At 37.0% G+C, this 5,818-nt stretch overlaps 1 non-coding gene across 1 annotated transcript; it reads left to right on the top strand.

The window, feature by feature from the left end:
* The first annotated feature begins 235 nt into the window (after nt 1-235).
* LOC112787462 (small nucleolar RNA R71) lies at nt 236-339 on the top strand. The gene has a single exon (XR_003194875.1). It is a non-coding gene; the product is annotated as a small nucleolar RNA R71 (small nucleolar RNA).
* The last annotated feature ends 5,479 nt before the right edge of the window (nt 340-5,818 follow it).

Genomic DNA, 5,818 nt, shown 5'->3' with positions numbered 1-5,818 from the left:
GGCATTCAGAGTATCAATCTCAAGAACTCTTTTCTTCTGAGTTGTCCCATTATTCACAGGATTCCTTTCAGAAGTGTACATGAATTGGTTATTTGCAACCATTTCAATGAGTTCCTGAGCTTCTGTAGGCGTCTTCTTCAGATGAAGAGATCCTCCAGCAGAGCTATCCAATGACATCTTGGATAGTTCAGACAGACCATCATAGAAAATACCTATGATGCTCCATTCAGAAAGCATGTCAGAAGGACATCTTCTGATCAATTGCTTGTATCTTTCCCAAGCTTCATAGAGGGATTCTCCTTCTTTTTGTTTGAAGGTTTGGACTTTCACTCTGAGCTTGCTCAATTTTTGAGGTGGAAAGAACTCTGCCAAGAAGGCATTGACTAGCTTTTTCCAAGAGTTCAGGCTTTCTTTAGGTTGTGAATCCAACCATGTCCTAGCTCTGTCTCTTACAGTAAAAGGAAAAAGCATAAGTCTGTAGACTTCAGGGTCAACCCCATTGGTCTTGACAGTGTCTTGCAAGAATTCAGCTAAGAACTGATGAGGATCTTCCAATGGAAGTCCATGAAACTTGCAATTCTGTTGCATTAGAGAAACTAATTGAGGCTTAAGCTCAAAGTTGTTTGCTCCAATGGCAGGGATTGAGATGCTTCTCCCATAGAAGTCGGGAGTAGGTGCAGTAAAGTCACCAAGCACCTTCCTTGCATTGTTGGCATTGTTGTTTTTGGCTGCCATGGTTTCTTCTTCCTTGAAAAGCTCTGTTAGGCCCTCTAAAGAGAGATGTTCTTTAGCTTCTCTTAGCTTTCTCTTCAAGGTCCTTTCAGGTTCAAGATCAGCTTGAACAAGTATGCCTTTATCTTTGTTACTGCTCATATGAAAGAGAAGAGAACAAGAAAGTAGGGAATCCTCTATGTCACAGTATAGAGATTCCTTGAGGTGTCAGAGGAAAAGAAGAATAGAAGGAGGAGGTAGATAGAAGAGAATTCGAACATATAAAGAAGGAGGGAGTTCGAATTGCACCTTGAGGAAGAGTGTTAGTCCTTTAAATAGAAAGATGTGAGAAGAGGGGAAGAATTTTCGAAAACAAATTAAAATGATTTTGAAATAATTAAAAAGAAATTTGAAAATTTGATTGAGATTTTCGAAAATTAAGATTAGGAAAGAAATTAAGTGATTTTTGAAAAAGATTTTGAAATTAGAAATCAAAAAGATATGATTGAGAGTTAATTTTGAAAAAGATGTGATTGAAAAGATATGATTGAGAAGATATGAGTGAAAATCAGACTAAAAAGAGAAAGTTTTAAAATTAAAGTTGATTTACTTGACTAACAAGAAATTAGAAGATATGATTCTAGAATTAAAAATTTTGATCCTTTTTTAATAGGCAAGTAACAACTAGAAAATTTTGAAGTAAATCATTAATTATAACAAGGATTTTCGAAAATAATAAAAAATGGAAAGAAATTGATTTTGAAGAGATATGATTGAAAAGATATGATTTGAGTAAGATTTGATTTTGAAAAATTATGAAGATTTGAAAAAAATTTGAGTTAAAAACAAAATCTTCCCTCTTGTGTCCTTCTGGCGTTTAACACCCAAAATGCTACCTTTTTGGGCGTTAAATGCCAAGCCAGGTACCCTGGCTGGCGTTTAAACGCCAGTTTTCCTTCTTCACTGGGCGTTTTAAATGCCCAGCTTTTTCTGTTTGATTCTTCTGCTGAATGTTCTGAATCTTCAATTCTCTGTATTATTAGCTTGAAAAGACACAATTTTGAAAATATTTTTGAATTTTTTAATGATGAGAAATAACAAAAAATGCAACTAAGATCAAATGAACAATGCATGCAAGACACCAAACTTAGAAATTTTGTATTGGAGGCTTTAACAAATTGAGAATGCATAAGAAAAATAACAAAACACACAAAACAGGAGAATTTAAAGATCAGGGCACTGAAATCATCAAGAACAACTTGAAGATCAATGAAGAACAATATGTATAAATTTGAAAAATGCAAGAAGAATAAAAACATGCAATTGACACCAAACTTAAAAATTGACACTAGATTCAAACAAGAAACATAAAATATTTTTTATTTTTATGGTTTTATAAATTTTTTTTTTGTGATTTTCGAAACTTATATGGAAAAGAAAATAAAGAGAATCACAACTTTTAATAAGAATTCCAGGAATCATGCAATGTTAGTCTAAAGCTTCAGTCTAAAAAGATTAGACATGTTTGGCCAAGCTTCAGCAGGACATTACATTCAGCAGCTAAATTGATGAGAATCAATCAGCTTTTGTGATGATAAGAACATCACCTTGAAACTCTAGAATCCATTCTTAAAAATTCAGAAAAATAAAAAGAAAAGTACCTAATCTAAGCAACAAGATGAACCGTCAGTTGTCCAAACTCGAACAATCCCCAGCAACGGCGCCAAAAACTTGGTGCACAAAATTGCGATCATCAACAATGGCACCAAAGGACTTGGAGCTCTTAAACATGAATCACACTTTGTCACAATTCCGCACAACTAACCAGCAACTGCACTGGGTCGTCCAAGTAATACCTTACGTGAGTAAGGGTCGATCCCACGGAGACTGTCGGCTTGAAGCAAGCTATGGTCATCTTGTAAATCTCAGTCAGGCAGATTCAAATGGTTATGGAGGATTGATAATTAAAAGATAAACATAAAATAGAATAAAGATAGAGATACTTATGTAATTCATTGGTAGGAATTTCAGATAAGCGTATGAAGATGCTTTGTTCCTCCTGAACCTCTGCTTTCCTATTGCCTTTTTCCAATCATTCATACTCCTTTCCATGGCAAGCTTTATGTTGGGCATCACCGTTGTCTACGGCTACTTCCTGTCCTCTCAGTGAAAACGTTCCAAATGCGCTGTCACCGCACGGCTAATCATCTGTCGGTTCTCGATCATGCTGGAATAGAATCCATTGATCCTTTTGCGTCTGTCACACGCCCAACAATCGCGAGTTTGAAGCTCGTCACAGTCATCCCTTCCCAGATCCTACTCAGAATACCACAGACAAGGTTTAGACGTTTCGGATCTCAGGAATGGCTACCAATAATTCTAGCCTATACCACGAAGGTTCCAATCTTAGATTAGAAATCCAAGAGATACGCATTCAAGCCATTGCTAGTAGAACAGAGGTGGTTGTCAGGCACATGTTCATAGGTGAGAATGATGATGAGTGTCACGGATCATCATATTCATCAAGTTGAAGAACGAATGAATATCTTAGAGAAGAAGTAGGCGTGAATTGAATAGAAAAACAATAGTACTTTGTATTAATTCATGAAGGACAGCATAGCTCCACACCTTAATCTATGGTGTGTAGAAACTCCACCGTTGAAAATACAAAAGTGATAATGGTGTAAGCATGGCCGAATGGCCAGCCTCCAACGTCTAGGGACTAAACGTCCAAAGATGTGTGTACAAATACAATAGTAAAAGGTCCTATTTATAGAGAACTAGTAGCCTAGGGTTACAAAAATAAGTAATTAATGCAGAAATCTTTTTCTGGGCCCACTTGGTGTGTGCTTGGGCTGAGTATTAAAGCTTCCATGTGTAGAGACTTTTCTTGGAGTTAAACGCCAGCTTTTGTGCCAGTTTGAGCGTTTAACTCCAGCTTTTGTGCCAGTTTTGGAGTTAAACGCCAGAATTCTTGAGCTGACTTGGAACGCCTGTTTGGGCCATCAAATCTTGGACAAAGTATGGACTATTATATATTGTTGGAAAGCCCAAGATGTCTACTTTCTAACGCAATTGAGAGCGCGGCAATTGGGTTTCGGTAGCTCCAGAAAATCCAGTTCGAGTGCAGGGAGGTCAGAATCCAACAGCATCTGCAGTCCTTTTTCAGCCTCTGAATCAGATTTTTGCTCAGGTCTCTTAATTTCAGCCAGAAAATACCTGAAATCACAGAAAAACACACAAACTCATAGTAAAGTCCAGAATTGTGATTTTTATTTAAAAACTAATAAAAATATAATAAAAACTAACTAAAATATACTAAAAACATACTAAAAACAATGCCAAAAAGCGTATAAATTATCCACTCATCACTCCACCTCTTCTTTTTTCTTCTCTGGAGCTTCTTTTTCAACTAGCTCCTCATTGACCTTAGTCTCAGAACCAGCTACTTTACCACTTCTCAATTGAATGGCCTTGAAATCTTCTCTTGGGTTCACCACTGTATCACCAGGAAGTGTATTTGGAGACCTCTCAGGTACTTGCTTGCTCAACTGGCCTACTTGCACCTCCAAGTTTCTAAGTGAAGCTCTAGTTTCCTACATAAAACTAGCCAGTAATGCTTCCAAATCAGTGTTCTTCTAGGGTTGAGAATTTTCCTGCTGAGGTAGTTGTTGTTGATGAGTTTGAAACTGGCGGTTATTATAATTATTTTGCTAAAAACTGCCCTGAGAATTATTGTTAAAATTCTGTGACCTCTAAAGTTGCTCTCTCCACCCTAAATTTGGGTGATTTCTCCACCCCTGATTATAGGTCTTGGCATATGGATCATTATTGGGGTTTCTAGGAGCATTCTCTATGTAGTTGACCTGTTTAGAAGGAAATTGAGCATAATCATAATTCTCACCTTGCATAAAGCTACCAGTCATGTAATAAGGAGCCTCTTGAGGGGCATTCTGAGTATTAACAACTGAAACCTGCATCTCACTCAATTATTGAGTAATCAAATTAATCTACTAAGACATAACTTTGTTTTAAGCAAGAAGAGCATCCAAAACTTCTACTTCCAAAACGGCTTTCTTCTAAGGGGTTCCAGAGTTCACAAGATTCCTATTAGATGAGTAGAGATATTGGTTGTTAGCAACCAACTCAATAAGCTCAGTAGTCTCTTCAGGTGTCTTCTTCATGTGCAATGAACCACCTGCAAAATTATCTAAACACATTTTAGACATTTCACATAAGCCCTCATAAAAGATCTCCAACTGAGTCCATTTAGAAAACATGCCAGGAGGGTATTGCTTGGTCAGTAACTTGTACCTCTCCCAGGCTTCATAGAAGGTCTCAGCATCTCTCTGCCTGAAGGACTGAACATCCACGTTAGCTTAGTCAGATTCTGTGGTGGGAAGAATTTAGACAAAAATCCAGTGACTACCTTATCCCAAGTATCCAGGCTCTCTTTGGGTTGAGAATCTAGCCACAGCTTTGCTCTATCCCTCATAGAAAATGGGAAGAGCATGAGGTTGTAAACCTCAGGATTCACTCCATTCATCTTCACAATATCACAAATCTGCAGGAAATTAGAAACAAATTAATTTGGATCTTTATGAGGAAGTTTGTGATACTGACAATTTTGTTCCACAAGAGTGACTAGCTGAGACTTCAATTCAAAGTTGTTTGCAGTTACAGGAGGCACCACAATACTTTTTCCATAAAGATCTGCATTGGGGGCAGTGTATGAGCCAAGCACTCTTATAGGTTGTTCATTCTAATTCAGATTTGCCACATTGGCATTAACAGCACGATTAAGATTCATAGTGGACTCTACAGCTTCCTTTTCAAAAGTCTCACTCAAATTTTCACTTGCTTTGTAAAGTCTAGCTTGTTTCAAGCACCGCCTCAAAGTCCTTTTAGGATTAGAATCAAAATCTGTAAGAGGTTCCTTGTCTTTGTTCCTGCTCATAAACAGACAGAAAATAAGAGAAGTGGAATTCTCTATGTCAGAGTGTAGAGAATTTCCAGTGAGGTAACCTGTGTAAAGAAATAGAATAAAATACTAACTAATTAAAGCTTAAAATATTCAAAAATTATAACTAAAATTAAGCTAGGAAAT

This window comes from Arachis hypogaea, chromosome 20 (genome assembly GCF_003086295.3).
Source record: "Arachis hypogaea cultivar Tifrunner chromosome 20, arahy.Tifrunner.gnm2.J5K5, whole genome shotgun sequence".
Lineage (NCBI taxonomy): Eukaryota > Viridiplantae > Streptophyta > Magnoliopsida > Fabales > Fabaceae > Arachis > Arachis hypogaea.
The sequence above is the reverse complement of the archived record's forward strand: the minus strand, read 5'-3'. Positions and strand labels throughout refer to the sequence as shown.